This window comes from Cervus canadensis, chromosome 22 (assembly GCF_019320065.1).
Source record: "Cervus canadensis isolate Bull #8, Minnesota chromosome 22, ASM1932006v1, whole genome shotgun sequence".
Lineage (NCBI taxonomy): Eukaryota > Metazoa > Chordata > Mammalia > Artiodactyla > Cervidae > Cervus > Cervus canadensis.
Window position 1 is genome coordinate 20,173,014 of NC_057407.1, and position 27,556 is coordinate 20,200,569.

At 40.1% G+C, this 27,556-nt stretch overlaps 1 protein-coding gene across 10 annotated transcripts in view; it reads right to left on the reverse strand.

The window, feature by feature from the left end:
- The window catches only part of FHIT (fragile histidine triad diadenosine triphosphatase), a 1,503,296-nt gene that overhangs the window by 1,453,431 nt on the left and 22,309 nt on the right, over nt 1-27,556 (reverse strand). For 8 of the 10 annotated variants that reach the window (XM_043442898.1, XM_043442890.1, XM_043442894.1 and 5 more), the window contains exon 2: nt 14,644-14,692. The gene's annotated coding sequence lies outside the window, so the exon portion shown is untranslated. Of the gene's footprint in view, nt 1-14,643; nt 14,693-20,690; nt 20,793-27,556 lie in introns of those variants that run through there. The other 2 variants (XM_043442899.1, XM_043442900.1) reach the window with 1 other exon arrangement.

Here is a 27,556-nt window from a genome sequence, read left to right on the forward strand (position 1 = left end):
GTGATGATAAATATACAGTCACAGATTCTGTAAGTGATAGTGGTGCATAATTCACTTAAAAACCTTAATTTAAAAGTTTTGTTTTAAGGCAGTAAAAATAACCACAAGCATAATAAATCTGTTATTAGTTAGTATATAAAATGTGAAGAGGAAGAGAAGTAAAAGCATGAAGTTTATGAATTCTACACAGGTTAAATTGTTATCAGTTTAAAATGGGGTGTTATAAGTTTAAGATATTTTATCTAAGCCTCAAGGTACTTACAAGGGAAAATCCTATAGTAATCACAAAAAGGAACACAATAAAGAACTTAAAACATACTGATATCAAAAGACATCAAAAGATTTTTTTAAAAATCAGAATAAGAAACAAGGAACAATGAATCTACAAACCAACCAGAAAACAATGAACAAAATGGCAATAGGTCCTTACTTATCAAAAATTACTTTAAACATAAATGAATTAAATTCTCCAGTTAAAAGACACAGAATGGCTGAATGGATAAAAAACAAGATCTAACAATATGATGCCTTCAAAAGGCTCACTTTAGCCTTTAAAACATTCATAGACTAAGAGTGGAAAAAAAAAACAGAAAATACATTTCAAGTCACTGGTAACTATAAAAAAGCAAAACAAAACAGAGACAGACAGCTGTCCCTCAGTATCCACAGGGAATTGGTTTCAGAACACTTGTAAGAATATCAAAATCCAAGGACTCTGAAGTCCCCCCTATAAAATGGCTTCAGTTCAGTTCAGTTCAGTCACTCAGTCGTGTCCGACTCTTTGCAACCCCATGGACTGCAGCACGCCAGGCCTCCCCGTGCATCACCAACTCCCGGAGTTTACTCAAACTCATGTCCATTGAGTCAGTGATGCCATCCAACCATCTCATCCACTGTCGTCCCCTTATCCTCCCTCCTTCAATCCTTCCCAGCATCAGGGTCTTTTCAAATGAGTCAGTTCTTCACATCAGGTAGCCAAAGTATTGGAATTTCAGCTTCAATATCAGTCCTTCCAATGAATATTCAGGACTGATTTCCTTCAGGATGGACTGGTTGGATCTCCTTGCAGTACAAGGGACTCTCAAGAATCTTCTCCAACATCACAGTCCAAAAGCATCAATTCTTTGGCATAAATAAGAACAACCCATTTTAAAATGGGTTAACAAAATGGCATAGTATTTGCATATTACCTATACACATCTTCCCATGTATTGATACTTTAAATCAATTCTGCATTACTTAAAATACCTAATACAATGTAAACGCTATGTAAATAATTGCTGCCACACAGCAAATTTCTTCCTTATTTCAAGCTATACTACACAGCTAAAGTCATCAAAACAGTTGTTTTTATGGTATTGGCCATAAAAGCAGATCAATGGAGAAGAATTGAGAGTCCAGAAACAAATCCAAGCATATATGGAAAACTAATATTGATATTTGACAAGGGAGCCAAAAATACTCAATGGAAAAGACAGTTTCTTCAATAAATGCTGCCAGGATAATGCACATGTATGAGAATGAAACTGAACCCATGTCTTATACAATCCACAAAAATCAACTCAAAATGGACTTAAGACTTAGATATAAAACCTGAAATAATGAAAGTGCTAGAAGAAAACATAGGAACAAAGCTCCTTGACATGGGTTGTATTAATGATTTTTTTAGATATGAAACCTATCCATAAGCCACAAAATAAAAAATAAGCAAGTGAATATATCAAACAAAAATGTTTCTGCACAGCAAAAGAAACCATCAAGAAAAGGAAAGACAACCTAATGAATGGGAAAAACTATTCACAAACCATATATCTGATTAGGTTTAATATCCAAAATATATAAAAGAGTTCATATAATTCAATTGCAAAAAGTCAAACCAATTAAAAAATGGGCAAAGGAACTGAACAGATATTTCTCCAAAGAAGATATACAAAGGCCAATGGGTACTTAAAAAGATGCATCGCATTACTAGTCATTAGGAAAATGCAAATTAAAACCAGGAGACATCACTTCACACGTGTTAGAACAGACACTGTCAAAAGATGAACAATAACACATGCTGACATGCATGTAGAAAAAAAGGGTACACTTGGGTACTATTGGTGGGATTTTAAATTGGTATAACCATTATAGAAAGCAGTATGAAGAAGCCTGAAAAAAATTAAAATTGACCTACTATGATGAAGGAATATTACTTTTGGAAATATATCCAAAGGAAACAAAAATACTAACTTGAAAAGATATCTTCACCCTCATTTTCATAGCAGCATTATTTATAATACCCAAGACATGGTAACAATTTAAGTGCCCACCCATGGATATATGGTATATTTATACAATAAAATATTATTCAGTCAGAAAAATATAGAAAATCCTACCATTTGCAACACCATGGATGGACCTTGAAGGCATTATTGCTAATGAAATAAGTCAGAGAGAAAAATAAAAATGTTGTAGATTTCACTTATATGTGCAAGCTTAAAAAAAATAAAACTCATAGAAATAGGGACCAGACTTATGACTATTAGAGGTGACGGGTTGGGGGAGAGGAGGAATTGGAGGATGATGGTCAAAGGTACAAACTTCCAGTTATAAATCAGTACTAGAAATAACAACGTACAACATGACAAACATAAATAACACTGTTGTACAATACATAGGAAAATTAAGAGAGTAAATCTTAAAGTTCTCATCACAAGTAGAATTTTTTCTTTTTTTTTTCTTTTTATTGAGAAGATGAGTGTTAGCTGAACCTATTGTGATAATCATTTCAAAGTATATATAAATCAAACCACCCTGCTATATGCCTTAAACTTATCTGTCATGCCAATTATTTTTAAATAAAACCATGGTGGGGGGGGGGAGATACAGACTGGTATTCTAAAAAGTGTTTTTTATTCACAAAACAAAGAAGCATTCTCATTAAAATAATATAATTGGCTTACCCCATTGAGAAAAAGCTCTCATATATATTATCACTACTGCTAACTATTGAGTTACCATTTGAATGCAGAGTTCAAAGAATAGCAAGGAGAGATAAGAAAGCCTTCCTTAGTAATCAGTGCAAATGGAAGGAAACAATAGAATGGGAAAGACTAAAGATCTCTTCAAGAAAATTAGAGATACCAAGGGAACATTTCATGCAAAGATGGGCACAATAAAGGACAGAAATGGTATGGACCTAACAGAAGCCAAAGATATTAAGAAGAGGTGGCAAGAATACACAGAAGAACTATACAAAAAAGATCTTCACGACCCAGATAATCACAATGGTGTGATCACTCACCTAGAGCCAGACATCCTGGAATGCGAAGTCAAGTAGGCCTTAGGAAGCATCACTACGAACAAAGCTAGTGGAGGTAATGGGAATTCCAGTGAGCTATTTCAAATCCTGAAAGAATGAATGCTGTGAAAGTGCTGTACTCAATATGCCAGCAAATTTGGAAAACTCAGCAATGGCCACAGGGCTGGAAAAGGTAGTTTTCATTCCAATCCCCAAAAGGCAATGCCAAAAAAGAAGCTCAAACTACCACACAATTGCACTCATCTCAACATGCTAGTAAAGTAATGCTCAAAATTCTCCAAGTCAGACAAAAAAAACGTGAACCGTGAACTTCCAGATGTTCAAGCTGGTTTTAAAAAAAGGCAGAGGAACCAGAAATCAAATTGCCAACATCCATTGGATCATCGAAAAAGCAAGAGAGTTCCAGAAAAACATCTATTTCTGCTTATATGACTATGCCAAAGCCTTCGACTGTGTGGATCACAAATAAACTGTGGAAAATGCTTCAAGAGATGGGAATACCAGACCACCTGACCTGCCTCTGAGAAACCTATAGGCAGGTCAGGAAGCAACAGTTAGAAACTGGACAATGGAACAACAGACTGGTTCCAAATAGGAAAAGGAGTACATTCAAGGCTGTATATTGTCACCCTGCTTATTTAACTTATATGCAGAGTACATCATGAGAAACACTGGGCTGGAAGAAGCACAAGCTGGAATCAAGATTGCAAGGAGAAATATCAGTAACCTCAGATATGCAGATGACACCACCCTTATGGCAGAGAGTGAAGAGGAACTAAAAAGCCTCTTGATGAAAGTGAAAGAGGAGAGTGAAAAAGTTGGCTTACAGCTCAACATTCAGAAAGCTAAGATCACGGCATCTGGTCCCATCACTTCATGGCAAATAGATGGGGAAACAGTGGAAACAGTGGATGACTTCTTTGGGGGGGGGGGCGCTCCAAAATCACTGGAGATGGTGACTGCAGCCATGAAATTAAAAGACACTTACTCCTTGTAAAGTTATGACCAATCTAGATAGCATATTAAAAAGCAGAGGTCCATCTAGTCAAGGCTATGGTTTTTCCAGTGGTCATGTATGGATGTGAGAGTTGGATTATAAAGAAAGCTGAGCACTGAAGAATTGATGCTTTTTGAACTGTGGTGTTGGAGAAGACTCTTGAGAGTCCCTTGGACTGAAAGGAGATCCAACCAGTCCATCCTAAAGGAGATCAGTCCTGGGTGTCCATTGGAAAGACTGATGTTGAAGCTGAAACTCCAATACTTTGGCCACCTGATGCAAAGAGCAGACTCATTTGAAAAGACCCTGATGCTGGCAAAGATTGAAGGCAGGAGGAGAAGGGGACGACAGAGCGTGAAATGGTTGGATGGCATCACCGACTTGATGGACATGCGTTTGGGTAAACTCCAGGAGTTGGTGATAAATGGAGAGGCCTGGCATGCTGTGGTCCATGGGGTTGCAAAGAGTCGGACACGAGTGAGTGACTGAACTGAACTGAACTATTGGGTTGGCCAAAAAGTTCTCAGGTTTTAAATGTTACATGAAAACTTGAATGAAATTTTGACCAGCCCAATACTTCTTAAGTATGTGCTGTATGCAGTACTCTGCAGTAGGCATCAGTGCTCAGCTAAATAACTCAGCTAGTAACTAAGTTATTTATATCACCAGGACTCTACCAGTGGTATTAAAATTGGAGAACCTAAAAAAATAAAAAATTGGAAAACCTAAAAAGCAGCATTTAACAGGAGTGTTAATCCATTCACCTGCCCTATATTCCACCTTCTCAGAAAATCTCTCCTAATCCCACTGAATAGGACTAAGTAGAATTAAGTAGGCAGCCCGTCAGGTGACCTTGTGCCCAGGACACAGGGGACTCCATCAAATGTGGGCACCTGACCTCAGCAAACCATTCAGATACTCTCCCCCAGGAAAGACGAACTGGGGTGTGGTAACTCCAGCCAGTCTCTACCGCCCCCTTGAATGGGGCAGAGGGAGCTGTAGGGGCAGTCAGGGTGGATGGGACTATGCAGGGGACCAGCCAGTACACAAGGAGAAGCAGAGAAGAGAAGCTACGCGGTTCCCCAGACAGTCACTGCGTTTCAGGATAGAGACACTGAGACTCAACATGGAGCAGACACGTTTATCCATTTACCTGTCCTGCTCTTGTTAACTCTTGAGGGTCAAGCACTTCCTGGTTCACTGCCTCAGGAAGCCGTCAGTCCACCCTGCCCTCAAATCATTAAGCTGTCCTGTGGTTTTATAGCGAGGGTCCTGTCTTTTGTTGTTTTGGGGTTTCTTTCCTGTTTGCTTTGTTTCTTGAAACTTCCCCGGTGGCTCAGATGGTAAAGCATCTGCCTATAATGCGGGAGACCCTGGTTCAATCCCTGGGTCAGGAAGATCTCCTGGAGAAGGAAATGGCAACCCACTCCAGTATTCTTACCTGGAAAATCCCATGGACGGAGGAGCCCGATAGGCTACAGTCCATGGAGTCACAGAGAGTCGGACAATACTGAGCAACTTCACTTTCTTTCTTTGTTTCTTGAAAACAAATGACTCCTAAGACATAGTTACAAGGATCAAAACTATAAACCCTCTTTCCCAATTCTGCATGACTGACTGTCACACACACACACACACACACACACACACACACACACACATATACCTCCCGTTATTCTTCTTTCAGGTCTTAACTAAAATGTCATTAATTCAAAGAAGCCCTCCCAGATCACTCCATAGGAGGAGGTTTGCTCTGTTTTGCCTTCTGTTGTTTCCTGTAGAGGACTTAACATAATTTTTAATAATGCATGCATTGTTTGTTTAATAGTTACGCTCGGTCTCCCTCCCTAGGGTGTAAACTCATCAGCAGGGACCATGTTTCTTACACTTCATACAGCACATTCCTGGCACACCACAGGAAGTCAGTGGCATTGAGTGCATAGCTTAGTCTCATACACAAGTACATATTCATTCATTTGATAGACAAATAATTACTGAGCACTTAAAATTTGCAAGATTTGGTCCTTTCTCAACAAGGCAATAAAGAAGGGCATTAGGTATATATACACAGACAGGAAACATCCACACAGCAGACATAGCTGAGGGTCTATTGAACAGCATCCCCTCTTCTACCTTACAGGTAAAACCCCAGTTTTATTGGGGTGTCATATCTCCACAAAGCCAAGTGCCTAGGCAAGGGGAGATTATCCCACTCGGGAGTAAATCCTGATTAGTTGAAACCAGGAAATGGGTTATAGCTACTCAGATATCCACCCCTTTAGTCCCTGGGGCAGCCAGCCAGGAAGAGTCAGGTCAGCCAGAATCCCCACCCACACCCTCAACACACACACACACACACCCCTACACACACCCAGTCACCTCCAGTTGTAAGCAGCCTATTCTGTTTACTTAATGTTCTGACCAAATGTTATCATTTTCTATGTGTACCATGACATGAACAAACTTAGATTGGAAAGCACCAATCTAAGGCAATCAAGGTAATCCCATCCCATGTGCCAGTGTTTGACTTCAGAAGAAGTAGGTAGCTGCAGTCAGCCAAATGCCACCCGAGGAGAAAGCCACTGGAGCAGTTACCAGAAAGGGCCCTTGCATTTAAAAAGGACAGACAGTCCTTTATAAGAACAGACAAGTCTCTTATACCAGTGGATGTATGGGGGATGGCTCCCCAAAATGAAGCAGCCATATTAGAACTACGAGGGCAGCCAGTCTGAGGACGAAGTCAATGCACTGAAGACGGCAGAGGGAAGAAAAAAAAAGAGCAAGAAATGAAGGCTTTAAGGACATTGTTGAGTCACTGAATTAACAAAACCTGAAACTGCCTCCCTCAGGATGTTTAGCTCCTTGAGAAAATTCATTTTCTTTATTCTGATGGGTTTTATTTTGTGTTCAAAAGTAAGTGAGTAGAGAGGTTCACAAAATAATTGACAATGCTCAGCAATCTGTCAACAGCCGAGTGCTCAAAATCCTTCCCCTGTTGCACAATGACAACCATCAAAGGCACCCTGGTGGGTACCCAGTTGCTTGGCACCAGGGAAAAGTGGATTGAGGTTGGATTCCAGACACTCAGAGTCAGCGTTCTGTAATGCCTTTCCATCAATCATGACATCCATGGGGCTCAGCAGGTAGACATGGAGAGGGTAGTTGGCTTCTTTTTTTAAAATTCCCTTATTGTTTAAACCCTTTTGAGTAGACTTTTTGATTATTTGCTGCCAAAACCATCTTCACCGATAAATCTAGCTTCATATAATTAGCAGCAAATTAATGTGACCTCCTTTGAGCAAATGCCTCTGGAGAAAATGGTCTAGAGATTCATAATTCTGCCCACATCCCTCCAAATCTTCAGATGATGGGTCTTAAGTGAACTTTTCCCCAAAAGGAAGACAACTGAGATGCCAGGGAAAGTATTAACCCTGTGATCCTCCGACACACTCTCTCCATCATGAGAGTCATAAAGCACTCCATGAATGCTGACGCATCACCTTGTCTCCGTGGCAAATTTGGGGCAGTATAATTTAAAGAGATCAATTTGCGCATTTTGTGATCCCTCCTGTGTATATTCTTCCCTTTCTCATCTCAAGAACTTTGAAAGACTTTGATTCTTCACTGGGGGCATGTCCAAAAGCAGAAAGCACTAGAAGTATTCTCTAACCTTTAAAACTCCAACCTTCACTAAAGTCCGCCCCCCCCCCACCCCCCGCAAAAGACTAAATTCATGGTGCTAGATACCAGCAGAAAAGACAGGGATAAATACAAATTTCAATTGTTCTATTTCATTTAAACTGTTCTGTTTCTTTTTATTTCCATAAAATCAAACTTTCTGAAGACTGAGGAGAGGCTAGAAGTTTTCTAATTCCTTCAAGTAGTGAAGGTTGGTACCCTGTTTCCTAACAGAAAGTCTAGGGAAGTGATAAGATCTTTTGGAGGGAATTGTGAGAGGATGCTGGGAAAATAAATACTGAAGACCTGAAGACACAGTGAAAGATCCTGTGTCTATGGCCTTTGCATTGACAGCAGGGTCACCTGATACTGCACAAAGAGCTTCCCAGGATGCCCAGTTGTGGACTAAGAATTAGAAGGGCTTTTCCTGACTGTTCTATGCAAGGGCAGACATGCAGCGCTTCTGCATCAATGACACTAAGTGAGCCGAAACCCTAAACATTACGGATTAAAATTCATGCATGTAACATTCAAAACAATTTTTCGAAATTAAACCTTAGAATTAACTCAGAATGCAAACTAGGTTTGTATTTTTAACTGGCTTGACATGTCATGAGACATGTTCTCAAAGGACACCATACTATCAGGCCAAGTTCAATATATTAGAAGTCCTGCTACCTTAAAAAAAGGAAAATTAACTGTGACATAGACAGTTCCATAGCTGATAAATACTACAGAACATTTTCAAAATGTCCAAATACAAAGCAATAAAAGAATGCTTTTATTTTAATTTTCTCTAAATAATGCCACACCCACTCATGAGAAATGACTATATTTCCCTCAGTGTGCCGGGAATTAAAGAAAATTAAATATAGAGAAAAGAAGTGCCCTAGATGCAAGGCACTTTATATGGTTTGAGATTCCCAAATAACACAAAAGCATTTTCAAGTCACACATGGGATATGAAGTGAAAATGTTCTTGGAGAAAATCTTCTCTAATAATACTTACCTACTTCAGAGGGTGCTGGGAAGCTCTATTAACACTTTTAGATCTTCAAATAAAAGAACTGTAGAAATGCAAAGTATTATTATTATAGTTCTGAAATAATTTCACACCTAGGGATGAGAAAACCCCAGGCCGAATTTTACTGCTTCTCTCCTGCCAGATAAACAAGAACTACCACAAGCACCAGGGAGATGGGGAGCATGGAAATCAAACAGAACAAAGACATCAAAAATTCTCCTTTATTTGAGCTCTGTATTTTCCCAGATGTCACCGTTGGGAACTCTCAGGAAAAAAAAAAAAAGGAGTCCCTTTAAGGTCAGGGTTAAGTACAGGAACAATGTTCTCATGGCCATTATAACAGATAAAACAACAAACAGCTGAGCTGAAAAAAATTACCTTGTCCACTTCTATGGGCACAGTTCCTCCCAGAGCACTTGCCAAACTTAAAAGTGACTGGATAAACCATTACCTGAATCACCCACTAGTGTGAGCTCACCTAAAAGGTCAAAAAGAAGCTGCTTTTTTGGATACAGAATTTCTACTCAGCTACTGAGAGCACTGTGCAAAACTTGTCATTTGTTGCTGCTGATGGAGGTGGTGGTGATGCTGGTGGAGACGGTGATGTAATGATCGTGACAGTAGTGAAGGCGATTACGGTAATGGTAGGATTATACAACTGAAGTTCTCAAAACCTGATCAATGGAATCAAATGGAATCTGTATTTTAAAAATACAGATTCTTGTTCCCTTCCCCAGAACTACTGATTCTGAATCTCGGAAGATAGAACCCAAGTCTGATTTTATTGGTTTGGGGTGGGGTTTTTGTTTTTGTTTTTTTCAATGTAGCCATTAGGATAACAGCTGACCTGACAGTGTTTGTAAATAATGTCATAATTAGGAATGCAGGCTTTGTAGATAGACTAGCTGGAGTCTAATTCCAAACCTAACACTTATTAGCTGTGTGACTCTAGGCAAAATACTTAGACTTCCTCAGTTTTGATAACCATAAAACAGAAACGCCATTACTATCTACCTCATAAGGTAAGCAATGTTTTTAAAGCACATGTTAATTCCAAGGAAGACAAAAGGTTATATGTTAAAGAAGACATTACCAACTCTAATAACATAACAATGTAAACATTATATCAATTTAAACAAAAAAATTGTAATATAATCATTTTAGGAGGCTGTAGTGACCAAAGGAGTGGAAGTGTCAAAGAGCTACTGCTAAACTTGATATATCAGGGAAAAAACGTAAAAGCATGTTACTCAAAACAGAGAAAAGCCAGAAGTATCAGAGTTTAAAACTGCAATACAGGGAAGTTAGAAGAGGAGGGGGTGTGGTTTTTCAATATTTGCTTTTTAGTGCTGTTTTATCCAAACAATGTAGGCACATTGCTATGATAAAAGTAAAAACGGATTTTGAAAGATAATTCACCACGTGTATAAATATAATCCTGGATGTCTTTATATACTAGGAATAACATAGTTTTTCAATTTACCAAAGCTTGCTTTTTAAAAACCTGATTGATATAATCCCTCCAACTGTACCACCAAAATGTCCAGTTCATAGTAAGTAAACATTTACTACATCCCTGGCATACTGTAAGTCCTAGAAAGACATTTGTTGAATTGAGAATGGCAGAAAGAAACACAAAGAAGTTCCTTTGCGCTATCAAGGTCACATCAGGGCAAAGACAGCGCCTTCACCTGGGGTAACTGAGGTGAATTAATGAAGGGTGTGGGCAAGGTTAAGGGAAACCAAGAAGAGACAACCAGCACCCTGCAGTTAGCAGAAATAAACTGTTCTCCCCCAGACTTACAGGGGCAAAGGGAAGCAGCAGTTACCAAATGGTGGAAAGAGCTGCAGCAGCAGGCAGAAGCTAGGCCCTTGACAGGATCCCTGGCAGCCTTCCTTAGAGGAATACAGCCACTGCCAACCAGCAGTGCTGCAAGGAAGGCAGGGGACAATATTTCAACCTTGCATTCTCGGATTTTCACCCCATGCCTTCCACGGACTGACTACTCCAGTGGAAAACCAGAGAGCAAGGGAGCCTGGGGAATGCTGACAATAGAAGCTAACCTCCTGCAACACAGAGCCTTTCAGGGGAATGAGAGCTGGAGGCACAGACAGAATTCCAGAACAAGCCCTGTGCAGAGTTTTGTTTCTATTTTTCTTTCCCCCCACTTTCTTATTCAGTCTCATAAAATAAGCTTTCGAATTTTCAATGTTTAATAAATATATATACCATAATAGTAACAAAAATAATACATGGATATCACATAGCGCTTTAGTTTCCTAAGCACTTTCACACATATTATTATCCTGGGAAAAGCCCTATGCAGTAGATAAGATAAAGCTTATCCTATTTTACAGGTGAGGAAATTGAGACTGTAAAAAAAAAATGTTGGGTTTCTTCCCCAAAGTCATAACACTAGCAAGCGGCAGAGCCCAAACTAGAAGGCATGTTTCCTAACACTTCGGCTAAGGTTCTTTCCACTACACAATGCTGCCATGCTATTTATTCACAGTAGGAGTGCAAAACTGATGTTCCTGTGAAAAAAATCATTAACCAAGTTTGTTCCAGGCACCACACAGAACACAGGAGTAGTCAGCAAACAGGACTCAAGGGGAAATAGAGCAAACTTGTCCATTCCATTCTCGGGAAATCACGAGTAATGTCAGAGACCTAAGTAATTGAGTTTTCGATCACATTTTACACACCATTGAAAAGAAGGTGTTCAGCAGGGCAAGAGAAGTGTTCAAAAGAGGAATAAAACTTCAGAGGAAAGTAGAAAAAGATATTTAAAGAGTTTTGTTTTGGGATGCTGGGATAAGTAGAAGGAAATCACGGTCCCTTCACAATCCCTATGCCACAAAGAAATCTGGGCCTCGGAAACTGAAATGGTGACCTCCTTGCTTCTCATTTCCAACTCTCCCCCCACATACACACATATCCTTTGAGAGCTTGACAAGCAGCTAAAAGTGATTTCTTTTTACCAAATACAAGAGTAGTGAAGACTCCAGCAAAACAGCCCATTTTTTAAATAATTGAGAACTTTTAACCTTATCTAATCTGCTGCAAAATGTTCAGCTTTCAATACATGATAGAAGAAAGTAGTGACTGGTATTTTAACTGTAAACTTATAATCATGCCCCATTTGTTCCAAATTTAACTCCCTCATGTGTAAAGTACCCTATCACTTAGTTCTGTGACTAAAAGCAACAGAAACCAAATGACTAATGTAAGAAGGATTACAGGAAGGAAATTTGAGGCTCAGCAAATCCATGAAAGACTGGAAAATAAGGGTGGGAGATCATCAATGACAAAGACAGAAGTGGAAGCTAGGAAATGGGAATGGCTACAGTGGTCTCATGGGAGGTACTGTCAGGGCAGAATGCCCCCTGGGATAAAGGAGAATCCTCTAGCTCAAGATTCAACTTCCAGAGAGGAAGCACCCATTTACCCAAGCTTCTGGTCATGCACCTATCCTGAGGCTGAATGTACAGCCCTGAGTAAGGTCTCTGAGTACAGTTCCAATTAGTATAATTATGTCAAAAGAAAATAAAATGCAGTTAAAAGGAGGGAACAAATACATGGAGAAACAAAAAGGGGGAGGAGCAAAGTCCTCTAAACTTACCAAGGCTTTCTTCAGAAATGCCTCCATGTAACTAGCAAAAGATCACTCGCTTCTTAAGATTATATTAGTTAGTAGTTGCCCACACACAGCCAAAGACAGTGTTTACCCTCATGTCTACAAAACTTCAACTTTTTACTTACAGAGGCCTCACTTGTCTTATTAACCAAAATTTATCTTTTCACTCCACTCCTAAAGCCAAAGCAGAATTCACCCTTCTCTAGTAACAACATGATAGTTTTCAAAACGTTATCATGACACTTCCAAAGAGAATAGACACCTCAAAACACCTAAAGGATAAATTCATAAGGATGCAAATGATGATGATGATGACAGTAATATTCACAAGAGCAGCAGCAGCTAATAGCTCTTGAGTACTTATCATGGGCCAGGACCTGTCCCAAGCCCTCAACACATAATAATTCATTTCATCTCCACAACAGCTTTAGGAGTAAAATAGTATTATTATCCCCATTTCACAAACTAGGAAACTGAGACACAGAGCAGGTGAATAACTTCCACATGGTCCAATAACTCATGAAAGTCAAACCAGAACTAAATCTATGCCTGACTCCAGAATAGCAGAATAACAAAAGGTTTTCATTGAGAAGAGAGGAAATAAAACTATACCATTGTGAAAACATTTTCCAGGAAGAAAGAGAGCACCATAACTGTACCTAAAGGTCACAAGGTTCTGAAGGCTGCCACAGCATCACTAACTTCAACAATTTATGAGAATTTATTTCTAAAAGCTATCAAATACGGTTTTTTTTCCAAGATGTGGCTCAATGGTCCAGAGATATGTAAGTTACATGGCCAAAAATAAGAATCATCTATATCTTAAGATAGTTTTTTCTTCACTGGTGGCCAACCATTACAGAAAAATCCCAAGCCAACCAGCTGTCATGCATTTGGGTTTAGTCATCTCAAAGCAAACAAACCCTCAAAACAGTATTTTTATAGCTCACGTTTTGATTATTCAAAAGGGATTTTCTCCAATTTCCCTGTAAAATTGCCCTCAAAATAAACATTTAAAAATCAGCTTCAGAAGTAGATTTGTCACAAAGTTAGGAATAACTTAAAGTATAAGATAAATCAAAATGGCTTTTCCAGCTTGAACTAAAGTGGTCACGGTCATGATTGCTGTAATAAAAATGACAGGAAAAAACCTATAATTGTCAAAAACATAATTGATGATGAAAACAAATGTAAAATTATGGCATATTTCACCCTGGCCACCAAAGACTCTTGATGAAACTGCAGCCCTATAATTCCCCAGAATGAATTCTTTAAATTAAAATACTTCATGCAGAACAGAAATTAAACAATGAATCAAAGAACAATGCTGTACAGAAGTACGCTTATAAATATACCTAGGAAAGAGGAAACAATTACATTTTTCCATGTAAAAACCAACTCAATTGTAATGTTTCACAGGAGGCTGAGTAGGTACTTTCTCCATTGCTTTGAATGTGCAAGTTCATTTCCTGTAACTCACTTAGTGTCCACAGTGACTGTGAGGAATGAAATTAGCTACACCAAACTGGCTGGCTTTCTCCTTTCGACAAAACTAGCTCCTCTACACAACGGCACATCTGACTTTCATGATAAATCTCATGCAACCCAATTGAAATGCCACTTTGCATTTTATCTTAAATGCTTTATTCGGCCAGCTGGTTTCACTTAACTATTGACCAGAAGTGGTATGAGTGCATTCTTTTTCCATCTAGCATTAATCTTAGTAAACTTAGCGCCATTGGAATGTCTTAACTGCTGAGAAGAAAGCAAAAGTCAGCAAGCACACAATTGCATTTGGCTACCCTCAGCACATCATTTTATTTCCTCCTGCTCCCTTCTAACTATTGCTCAGCACTTTTGCCTGTGAGGGAGGACAAGCAGGTGGTTAAGGAAGTTGTCCTGTCAGCTATATCTTTAATCCAAGTGTTTAAATCTCTGAATAAAAGAAAAATCAATGTTGTAAAGGCAATGTTTGTCAAGGCCATGTAATAAATACACTTACCTTTACAGACTGTTCTCAATGGATTTCCCTTCTTTGCTGAGCTTCAAAGCTACAAAGAGATAAAAACGAAAGCACTGAGTTATCAGCGAGTAAAACAGCAAACGTTCTCTCTCCATGTCTCCAAGCAGAATTTCCATATGCCACTATACGTGATGCTAGCCAAATAAACCACTGATAATATTCGTGCCTCATACCTCCTGCACAAAAGGCCAATGAGAGACACAGTTGTAAACTGAAAACAGCACACACATCTACCCAGGATTGACTCACACAAACCTGGCCAGATCTACAGTCTAATTTTTTGGGGTGTGAACTCCTTAGCAGAAGGGAGTGAACTTCTCAACAGAAGCCTTATAAAGTGAAGAGATGAAAATTAAATCAAACATTATGCAGCACACTTGATCTGACCAAGCATTTTGTATTATTTAGCAGCATCTTTCCTGCACACTCAATTTCCATTTCCCTGGAAGTTTTACTTGGAATAGCCCCTTCCATTTATATGAGGTGTATGTGTAAGTCGCTCAGTCATGTCTGGCTTTTTGCAACTCCATGGACTGTAGCCCACCAGGCTCCAGTGTCCATGGGGTTTTTCCTGCAAGAACACTGGAGTGGGTAGCCATTTCCTCCTCCAAGGAATCTTCCCTACCCAAGGATCAAACCTCTATCTCCTGCGTCTCCGGCATTGCATGCAGATTCTTTTTTTTTTTTTTTGTATGCAGATTCTTTATCACTGAACCATACAAGGTGCATGGCCCTTCCAAAACAGACCTCACCATTTGCCTCTATGAGTATATGTGTGCAAGCTTACACATACAATCCTCCTTTCTCAAGATAGAGTGTAGCCTTCTCTCAGTAGAGAGAAACTCACAAAACAGAGTAAGCTACATTTGGCATTTTCAAATCAAATCTAGACATGTTAAATTAAGCTGCCTGTGACCAAAACAATGCACTAACTGCACACAAGTCAATATGATAGGAAAAGTGGTAAAAAGTTGCTAAACAGTAGTAAGAATTTAAGGTTTCAAGGGGCTGATTCTATAATGGTTCACCATTACTTATATGTTGATTCCATAATTAAAAATAAATGGTGGAGCTTCCCTGGTGGGGCGATTGTTAAGAATATGCCTTGCAATATCAAATACCGGTTTGATCCCTGGTCTGGGAAGATCCCACATGCTGCAGAGCAACTAAGCCCATGCAACACGACCACTGAGCCAGCCTTCAAGAGCCTGTGAGCCACAACTACAGAGTCCATGTGCTGCAACTACTGAAACCTGAGCAGCTACAGCCTGTGCTTTGCAACAAGAGAAGCCACCACAATGAGAAGCTTACCCATGACAAAGAGTAGCCCCTGCTTACTGCAACCAGAGAAAGCCCACATGCAGCAGCAAAGACCCACCAGAGCCAAAAATAAATAGATTTTTTAAATTACAAATAAATAAATAAGTAAATGGTGACCTAGTTGCTAAGATTCTGAGCTCCCAGTGCAGGGGGCACAGGTTCCACCCCTGGTCAGGGAAGTAGATCCCACATGCCACAGTCAAGAGTTTGCATGCTGCAACTAAAGATTCCACATGCTGTAACTAAGACCCAGTGTAGCCAACTAAATAAATACTTTTTTAAAAGAGAGATCACTCTGTATTAAAAAAAAAAATAGAATATGTCTATTTCTCTCATTTGTGTCTAAGTCTCTCAAGGTGTAGCAACTGGGAAGAGTCAACAACTCCATGGTTTTCTCATGTTTCTTTTTTTTTTTCCTTCAGTGTCCTAAGTAACTGCTTCAGGCCCTACTGGGCTATTTTTCTTCACAGCCCCCATCAAACCATAGAACCCATCATTGCAGATGCATGACCATCAAAGAACAAGGCCAGACTTGGGGACTACGATGTAAACTTTAGACTGTTAATGCAGGAGATAAGATGCCTCTATAGAATAACATCAAAATTTCTCCTTCCACATACAGATGGTCAACAAACACATGAAAAGATGCTCAATACTGCTCACTATTAGAGAAATGCAACTCAAAACTACAATGATGTATAACCTCACACCAGTCAGAAAGGCAATCATTTAAAAAAATCTACAAACAATAAATACTGGGAGGATTTGGAGAAAAGGGAAGTATTTTGCGCTGTTGGGGGAATGTAAATTGATAACAGTCATTATAGAAAACAGTATGGGGATTTCTTAAAATACTAAGAATAGAATTACCATATGCCCCAACAATCCCACTACAGGGTATGTACCCTGAGAAAACCACAATTGAAAGAGACACATGTACCCCAATATTCATTGCACAGTACTTTTTATAATAGCTAGGACAAGGAAGGAACCTAGATGTTCATCGAGAGATGAATGGATAAAGGAGCTGTGGTACACATATACAATGGAATATTCCTCGGCCATAAAAAAGAAGGCATTTCAGTCAGTTCTAATGAGGTGGATGAACCTAGAGACTATTACACAGAGTGAAATAAGTCTTCACTTAGACTTGTGGACATGGGGAGAGGGGAGGAGAGGGTGAGATGTATGGAGAGAGTAACATGGAAACTTACATTATCATATGTAAAATAGATAGCCAGTGGGAATTTGCTATATGACTCAGAAAACTCAAACCGGGGCTCTGTAACAACCTAGAGGGGTGGGAAAGGGAGGCAAGAAGCAGGGAGGTACAAGTGGGAGGGGACATTTGTATACCTATGGCTGATTAATGTTGATGTATGGCAGAAACCAACACAATGTTATAAACCAATTATCCTTTAATTAAAAATATTTTTTAAAAAACTATAGGAAAAAATTGTGGTACATATATACAACAGAATATTACTCAATTGTAAAAAGAATGCATTTGAGTCAGCCCTAATGAGGTGGATTAACCTACAGCCTATTGTACACAGTGAAGTAAGTCAGAAAGAGAGACAAATATTGTATATTAACGCATGTGTATGGAATCTAGAAAGATGGTACTAATAAGCCTATTTGCAGGGCAGTAATGAAGAGGCAGACACAGAGAAGAGACTTGGACACAGTAGGGGAAGGACAGGATGAGATGACTAAAAAGAGTAGCATGGAAATACATACATTGCCATATGTAAAACAGATAGCCAGTGGGAATTTGCTCTGTGACACAGGGAGTTCAACCCAGTGCTCTGTTACAATGCTGAGGGGTGGGATGGGGTAGGAGATGGGAGGGAGGTTCAAGAAGGAGGAGACATATGCATATGTGTGGCTGAGTCATATTGATACTTGATAGAAACCAGCACAAAATTGTAAAGCAATTATCCCTCCATAAAAAAAGTTTTTTTAATTTCTCCTTCCCCCTAGGCTATGTGGATTGAAATAGTGTTGAAAGAAACATAATTTGGGGAAGACTAGATAAAACAAAATACTACATTTTGTAAAACCTGAGAGATTTATGGTCTAACAGCACAGAGATTAAGCAGTATCCCTTTCTATTCCAACCACATAGAAATGCTTAACAAAGTACAGTATAGCTTAAAAGTGAGAAGATCAATATAAAAAAAAAAAAAAGAGTGCAGATTTTCTAGAATGAAAGATATGAATCCTCTTGAAAAAAGCATACCAAAACCTCAACAAGCTAAATGAAAGCAAATCTACAGGTATATACAATAGAAGGAAACCACAGCACCAGAGATAGAAAGAAAGCCTTAAATTGAACCAGTGAGAACAACCTGCCTCCCAGTTTCTGAGAAACTAGGCTCCACTTGCTTGAATACCTTGTCTTGAATAAAATAATCATGAATGGCAAAAAAAAAATGCAAGGCAGCAGTGAAATAACGTGTCCTAAGTTCCAAAAGGAAAAAAGTTCAGGGAAAACTCTATAGCCATGCTAAACCGATTATCATTCAAGAATGACAGCTAGGTTATTTTTCAAAAAAAAAAAAAAAAGCTGTTTTCTGCTCACAGTAGTTTACTTTTGCTGAGAAGAATACTAAAAGGTATCCTTGAATAAGAAGGAACTGATCTCAGAAGGAAGGAAAGAGGAACAAAAAGCAATGCTCACCAAATTATATTAGCATGTATGGTGGTAAATCTAGTAAATTCAATAACAAATAATGGATATTGGATAATAATTAATAAGGACTGGTTGTAAAAAAAAAAAAACCTATAATAACAACCAATTTTAAGGGTTTTCAAATAAGATGAAATAAATAAAGAATCCTCCTGCAGTGCAGGAGCCGCAGGAGATGCGGGTTCAATCACTGGGTCGGGAAGATCCCCTGGAGGAGGGCATGGCAACACACTCCAGTATTCTTGCCTGGAGAATCCCATGGACTGAGGAGCCTGGAGGGCTGCAGTCCATAGCGTCACAAAGAGTCGGACACTTCTGAAGTGACTGAGCATGCACAAGTGGTTGGCTAGAATTATACAGAACAAAGGAGCGAGGATGAATTGTTTAGGAGGAAGAGATTCTGCTTCAGTTGCTAAAGATATGCATTAAAGCTACTGATGAACTTGTTAAGGAATATTGGCATTTCTTTCTCTGTGTACACAACCAAAGACATCCTTTCATATATGCTCAAAGAGAAATGTTTAGATCATCAATGTTAGGATGCCAAGAAACACTAAAGACAATGGAAACATCTATCAACAATACAGTGAACAAAAACATATTTACATTTGTACAGATTCTTACAATGGAATATTATACAGCTTCAAGAAATCAATGAACCAGTTACACACATCAACATGTATGCCTCTCAAAATTATGGTATAAAATGAAAGAAACATGTCACAGAAGACTATATATGTTATTCCACATATAAAATGTTCAAAAAGGCAAAAATAATGCTATCTTGTTTTGAAATACAACATGGAAGTGGCAAAAACTACGAAGAAAAAGCAAGAGAATGAATGATGTATACAGAATTCAGGCTATATTTATCTTGAGAGCAAGGGAAGAGTTTGTAAGGAAGGAATTCTCTAAAAGGATTCTGGAATGTGATAATGCTCTTCTTCTTGGCTTGGGGAGTGGTATCTGGATGTTCAGCTTATTATTGTCTTTAGACTGCAGATATACATTTTCAAAAATTATTTTATATGCATATTATATTTCACAGTTTTAAAACAATAAGAGTAATCATCAAAAGAACAGAAACATCCAAACCAGTGAAGGGAACAATCTAAAGAATAGAAAACACAACCAATTCTCTTTTTTCAGCAAATTGGAATGGGATGGAGAAAGAAGCAAAGGAAAACACAGTAAACAGAAAACACAAATGTCAGGACCAGTCCAACAATGAATGGGCCTGTAAAATAAGTTTAAACATGTCAGTAATCAGAATAAGCAGATTAAATGCATCTATTAAAATAATTTCTTTTCAAAATGAATGTTTAAAAACCTTGCTGTCTGATGTTTGTAAGAAACACATCTAAAACAGAGATTTTGAAAAGTATAGAAAACTATACACCAAGCAAATAGGAACTGAAAGTTGGTAGAAATGAGTTAATATTCAGCAAAGTACAAGTTAGCAATAATAGAATAGGTATTTCCATTGGCTATGTATTGATTCAGTGCAAACGACTTAAAATGACTTCATAATAATCATTTAATATCTATTATGGTTTCTAGGGAACAAAAATTCTGATGGAGTGACATGAGCTGATTTTTTTTTTATGCTACAATGCCTGAGGCCTCAGGGGGAAGGCTTGAAAACTGGGGCATGGAATCATCTGAAGGTTCATTCCCTCAAGCGTCAGCCAGGTGCTGAGGGTTAGCTGAGGCCGTAGCTGGGGCTGTCAGCGGAATACTTCCGGTGGCCTCTACTTGTGGCGTGAGTCTCATCACAAAATGGTGGCTGGGTTGAAGCTGTTACCGTCATGGCAGTGTCCAGTTGCTGCGGCCTCCATGGTCCGCGACTGTCATTAAGTCACAGGGGAAAGTGGGGATGGGGGAAGAGATTCAGTAGTGCTTCAAGGCCTGGGCGCTTCCAAAGCCGCCACTGCTTCCAGTGGGCGGCTGTGACGAGAGCTCTGGCGTTCTGCGAGACACAGCCCTGGGCCTGTCCCTGGGCCCCTCAGCTCACCTGCAGGCAAGGTCAGGTTCTGGAAGGCCTCGGGGAGAAGGCAGAGACCCGTCGCCCACCACACTCTCTGTCGCGAGGACCACCGTAAAGCTAACTGAACAAGAACTCTGCCACGCTAACGCTCTCCCGCTAACGGTCACACAGAGGAGTCTCGTGCAAACTGTCTCGCGATATCGTCTCGAGCCAAAAGTCCCATGCTAACAGCCTCTCACCCTCACAGCTTCGCGCCAGCTCTACCCTTTTTACAATGTGAAGGTCACTGAGGAACTGAAATGAGAACTGTTTTGTGATCTGAGACGGAATTCAGTTTGGAATCGGTTAAGAAATAAGTGTAAATCATTAAAATGAAGACAGTAAGGACAGTATTAGGCACGTTCAGATGTGAAGGGGAGGAAACAAAGTAGCAAGTAGAGGAGGACAAAGGACTCAAAGAGGGTTTCTTCGCACTGTCTGTAAACTGTACCGGCTAAGCAGGTGTCAAGGTGATGAGAAGATGCAGTTGAGATCAAGAGGCTGAAAGCAGAAGAGTTAAGAAAGAACAGCTGATACAGAAGGCTCCTTCCCTGAAAGGTAAAGGGCCAGGAGGCGGGACTGGTCTTAAAACAGAGCTTTGTTCTCACCTTAATCATATAATGCCTCTCTGTAGGCATGCATGCTTTCTTTTCTTTTTTTTTTTTTTTTTGTTTTTTATTTGACTGCATTAGTTGTGGCATGAGAAATCTTAGTTGCGGCATATGGGATCTAGTTCCTTGACCAGGGTTGGAACCTGGGCCCCCTGCATTGGGAGCAAGGAGTCTTAGCCATCAGACAACCAGGGAAGTCTCTATTGTCTTAAATTATTACTTTCTCCTGTATTTATGTTTTATGATCTTAATTAATGTCTAAACTCTTTAAAATCGATGACTTTTATTGTTCAAGCCAACCTCACCCTGCCTACCTAATTTGAGCCCCAGATTCTATACTGGCACTAGTCAGTCAGCCAATACTTGTTGAATAAACAAGTACAGTTGACCCTTGAACAAGTGTTTGAACTGCACTGGTCCATTTATACATGGAATTTTTTTTCAATAAGTATGTACTACAGTAATACATGATCCGTGGTTATTGAATCCACAGAATCCCAGATATGGACACATTCACAGAAGGCCAACAATAGTTATACACAAATATATACCACTCAGTCTCCCTAACCCCTCCTTGTTCAAAAGTCAACTGCACAAGTGGACTCCACAGTCTTTGTATATATCTCTGATACTCAAACATTTGTCCGTATACCTGTGCTAGATATCTGAAGTAGAACAGGTCAAGATCAGAAACCTCTTGCTCTAGTGCCCAAAGTACTTATCCCTGGACAAAAGTCAAGCATATCTGCTCAAATTTGCCTCTCTTTCCCATGCTTGTCCTGACCCCAAAATTCAAGGACCTAAACTTCTAATGGCCATGAGAACATTTTCACCTGCAGCTACAATGCCTTCTCCCATTTACACCTTCTCCCACTCCCCTATGTAACTTATCACCATTTTGTTCTAGAGCAAGTGGACTCTGTAACCTTTATGTGACCTCCTGCAAGACACAGACTAGATTTAAATGAATCCAAAGAAGTTTAGGGTTTGGCTGCTCCTGAAAGACATGATCATGGAGGCAGAGAGGCATAGGCCAATAACACAATTGATTTATCTTAGTGGCTTTTCAGAGGATAGCGGCCCAGAAAATCTTTATCACTCCCAAGTCCCCTCACTCCATTATCTAGCCCCCAGCCCCCTTTAAAACTGTCTGAATTTAAAGAAACATTTTTCTCAAAAATTTTTTTTTTTAAGTCTTTTGTTTATCATTTGTCTTCCCACAATTAAAACCTATCTCTGGGAACCATCAGTTGCACCTTCTGTAAGGCAGCATTGCCTGGAATGGAGCAATCTGCCTTCACTGTTGCATTCTGCAGTCCTCACCTGACTCGACTGCCACATTAAGCAATTGGTTATTGCCCTTTAAGTCTTTTAACAACTATGTACATACCTAAGAAAGAAGTCTGTTCACCCAGGAATGAGGAGACAAGAATGAATGAAGACAATGAATAAATTCAGCCCTGTTTTCCCTTCTTATGTCCAGTGAGCTATTACTGCAGACAAATTATTGCAACATTCTTTCAAATGACAGTCAGTTTTCAACTAAGAGGAGATTCTTGAATCATTTTCTACATACTGGTGAAAACCAGGCAGTTGGAAAACATAGCCTTGGTTAAACTACCTGATGATAAATGATTATTTTAAACACATTGAATTATTTGAGAATCTGCATACTGATTTAGTTCAGTGGTAGCTCAGTCGGTAAAGAATCTGCCTGCAATGCAGGAATCTGCCTGCAATGCAGGAGACCCGGGTTCGATTCCTGGGTCCGGAATATCCCCTGGAGAAGGAAATAGCAACCCACTCCAATATTCTTGCCTGGAAAATCCCATGGACAGAGGAGCCTGATGGGCTACAGTCCATGGGGTCGCAAGAGTCGGACACAACTTATCGACTGAATCACCATCTCATCATCACAATACTGATTTAACCCTCACAAGAAACAGCAGAAAAGATCCCCAAAACCTGACACTTCTCAGATATATTCTCCAAAGTTTTATTTCAATGTATATGTGTTTCTTATATTTTCAGAATTTGTGAAACTGATATATTTAGAGTTGAGAGGGAGAGATCAGAACATTCCTTAGTTTTGGGGTTTTTTTAAAAATATTTGTACGGGATGGGGAACACATGTAAATCCATGGCTGATTCATGTCAATGTATGGCAAAAAACACTACAATATTGTAAAGTAATTAGCCTCCAACTAACAAAAATAAATGGAAAAAATAAATTTAAAAAATATATATATTTGTAGTTATTTATTTATGTTGGGTCTTGCAGCACTTGGGATCTTTTCAATTAATTATGGCTGCTCTGGGTCTTTGTTGCTTCTCATAGGCTTTCTGTAGTTGCGGCAAGTGGGGGCTACTTTCTAATTGCAGTGTGCATCATTGTGACTTCTCTCATTGTGGCTTGCAGGCTCTACAGCACAAGCTCAGTAATTGTGGTGTGTGGGCTTAGTTGTCTGAAGGCATGTGGGATCTTCCCAGATCAGGGATCGAACATGTGTCCCCTGCACTTGCAGGCAGATTCTTACCTCTGGACCACCAGGGAAGTCCAGCACTTGGGGTCTTTAGTTGTGGCATGCAAACACAGTTGTGGCATGTGCGGAATCTTCCTTCTTTGTCTGTGACATGTGGGAGCACGCAGCATCTTTAGTTATGGCCTGCGGACTCTTAGCTGTGCACAGGTTCTAGATCCCTGACCAGGGATGGATCCCGGGCTCCCTGCAATGGGAGTGTGGAGTCTTAACCTATGGACCACCAGGGAAGTCCCTATTCCTTAGTTTTGTCATTAACATGGATAATTGTCAATAACTATTGTTATTGTCATGGATAACAATACTGTCAAAATGTACATGAAAGTTTTTCCATTAGACTCTAAGTTCAACAAAGGTACCAACCACATCTTTCTTTTCTTTTTTGTCAGTGCCTCATTTTTATCTTAAACAAAAGCACTGAATGTCTGTATAGTAACCTTTCATCTGCAGCTGATACAGCCACACCTTTCATGTTCCTTGTTGAATCCAAATCCTCCAGGACAGTGTCAAGCACGTAACACTTAAGGAAGTTTGCTTAAAGAAATTATGTCTGTGTTATTATTAAAATTGAAAACTGATTAAAAATTCTTTAGTTTAGTTTTTTATTTTTGTTCCCTTTTTTCATTTTCTTAATTTGTACTCTAGGCTTTTTTAAGATGAAAAGTATCTCTGTACAGAAGTCTATACTTCAATGGCCTGAGACACACACAAACATGTACACACACAAAATATAACACAACTCATCTTCACTACACTTGTTCAATGCTGTAACATTTGCTAGGCATTGGAAAAATAAATTTGCCAAGTAGCACGAGCCCTGGAAAATCACTAGGTGACATCTGGGGAGCAGAATACCAATCAACCAATAATTAGCATCTTAACATTCAGAGAGTTCGAGACAAATCAAATTCCATGAGATCTCGGGGAGCATGACCCTGGCCAGGTTGGCGCCCTGGCTATGGGTAGTCACTGGATTTGTCTGACCACAAGACAGGGCTGGAGGTACCATGGCTAGTCTAATCCTAGGAGGAGACACTCTGACAATGTGACATTTGCACAGGGATGCCCTAATGTGGCCTCAGTATGTTTTCTTAGAATGAGATGACATTTCAAGTCAAATAGCTCTGCTCCCAATAGCACAAACCCTTCCTGAACTCTAAGAACCTGAATTGGAGAAAAAGAGGTTCATCTCAGAGAGAAACTAAGGTTGTACAGACGCAACGTTAAAATAATCAACTTTTAAGTAAGGTTAAACCAGACATTCAGTGTTTAGCCTCATTCATTATTATTCCATTTCATAGACCTAAGATTACCTTAGTCTAAAAAACAGTTCTCATTTGAACAAAACCCTATTCCTGAAGTATCCATATGGGATACTTTTCAATGAACACAGAATCTCATTACAAAATCATGCTATCAAGAGGTGTGGGGAGTGAGTGTCAGTGCACCCTGTCTCCGCCAGACCCCTGCTGCCTGCAACTGCTGTCCACATGCAGGTCCATCCAAGAATGTAGGGTCACTGCTGCTCCGACTGCCCCCTGCCTATCTAAGGTCACCTTTCCTACACGGCTAATTCATTCCAAAGGAAGAAACAGAGAGGATGGAGAACACCAATTTCCAACTGGTTTTTGCAGCTATCTACGTGACTTGGGGAACTCATCCTTTAAGAGCAATCCAGAATGGAGGGCCCTACCTCCCAACAGCCTGCCAGTCCTCGGGATAAAATGCTCTGCTTCCACCATGTGGCCTGCATGCGCCCGGTTTGCAAACACCTCCACCCAAAGCCAGGGGTGGCGGCTCTGGCGGCCCCTGCTCCACTCCACTGCAGGGTCAGGCAACAGCTTGCCCTCCACCTGGCTGCTGGCCCAAGGCTTGAATGGCCTGGCTACGTCACTGCCGAGAGGGAGTCTGGTTGTGCCCTCCTCTGAACTCTCCATCTGGAAGATTCTCTGGCCTCCTTCCCTCTCGTTTTTAATCTGACAGACACTGCTGGACCGGGAAACTCAGAGCAGACCAAAGTTCATCTTCTCTTCCCCGCTTCTCGGCTGGCATAATTGCAGGGGCAGAACGAGGTTGGCAGGGACCAGGATGCCAGGAATTAAATGAGGGTCCCTGACCACTGGACCACAGTGGCCCTGCCTTCCAAAGTCTTAATTAGTCCTCTTCTGCTTGGCACACCCACTTGCCTTTGGAACCCAGAGAGGTGGCCGGGTAAGATGCCATGCTCACAGCAAGTATTCAGCAAAATATTGGTTGAGAATGGTGATCACAAACGCCTGCCGGCTCAGGGCTTTGCAGCAACAGTCGGTTTTGAGGTCTGGGCCCCAGCGGCAAGATTTCTGCTCCTCTTTCTAATGCAGACAGTTCGAGCAGCAGTATTCTGAGTGATATTCAGCCACCAGCTCAATTTGGAAGCAAAATGATCTTAACAAACGATGGCAGACTTGACAGACAGGCTGTTGAGCCTGGGGACGGAAACAAAGGACAGAAAGAAAAAGAAAGGAAGAGTTGATGGTAAATGGAAGAGAGGAAAATGAACACTGCAAAGAGAATTGAGCAGGATTACAGGACAAGAGAGCCCAGTTCTACAAGTCTGAAATGAGCTGGAAACATAACAACAGACTCAGAGGCGGAAACAACAGGGTGGGGGGACAGAAAGGACACAGAAAGGGGACAGAGCCCGGCATCTTTTGGGAATTTTGATGCTGGGACACACTCGGGCTAGAGCAGCGGAAGAGATGCAACAGTAAGGAACATTTGAGAGGCTTCAAAAGACAATGAATCTTAATTCTGTCTTGTTTTGCCCCTCTTGAACTGTAGTGATACACCAAAATTTGCTATTTTTCTAAGAGGACCTTGACAGATACAATGGAAACTCTGAGTACATTTTTTCCCTCTGCATTCATTATCTCTGGCCCTTATCCACAGGCCTATTGCAGACTAAATTGGATTTTGGATCACTGGTACTGAGGCGCTGCAATTAATTAACAATGGAAACATAATATTTATATCCCAGCCTAACAACATCTGACATTTAAACTATTCTGCCAGTCGGGCAAATTCCATTCGACAAATTTTCATTTTAATGAACATGACAGGCCACAGTTTACACGACAGGCCAAGAAGCAGAGCAGAGGTGATCTCTCGGCATGTGCTTTCAAGGTCTGGCCATGCTGCAGGAGAAACAAGTGGGGGAAACTGTCAGAATAATAGAAAAACCAGACCCCCAGTTCTGCGCAGACACACCAAGGACACATGTCCCCTCAACAAAGATTCTGGTACGAAACTGTCCTGCAAGCTCAAAGTGAAACACCTACTGCCCCTGATGACCCAGCGGATGATTTCTTTTTCTTTAGGCTGTTGACATTTTCTTCGGGGTACTAAGCTCCTTCAGTCCTTCCTAATTAAAAAGTGATAAACGTTTTGCGAGGCAACCAGTAATGTGCAAAGTACACAAGAGTTGGAACTGATGCAGCTTTTTCAGTTGGCACAAGACTGGTCTTCCTTATTTTGCCAGATGGTGTGTCTCAGTAAGTCCCCAATCCCTGACTCAAGCGAGGGGCACTGTCAATATGATGCTGAAGCAGAGACTTCTTAAATGCTATCTTATTTTGCATTAAACTAACACCAAGAAGGCCTAACATTTTCTTCTTGCTGAAACTTTCATAGTTAAAGAAGTTTTCATTTTCCTGTGACTCATTAT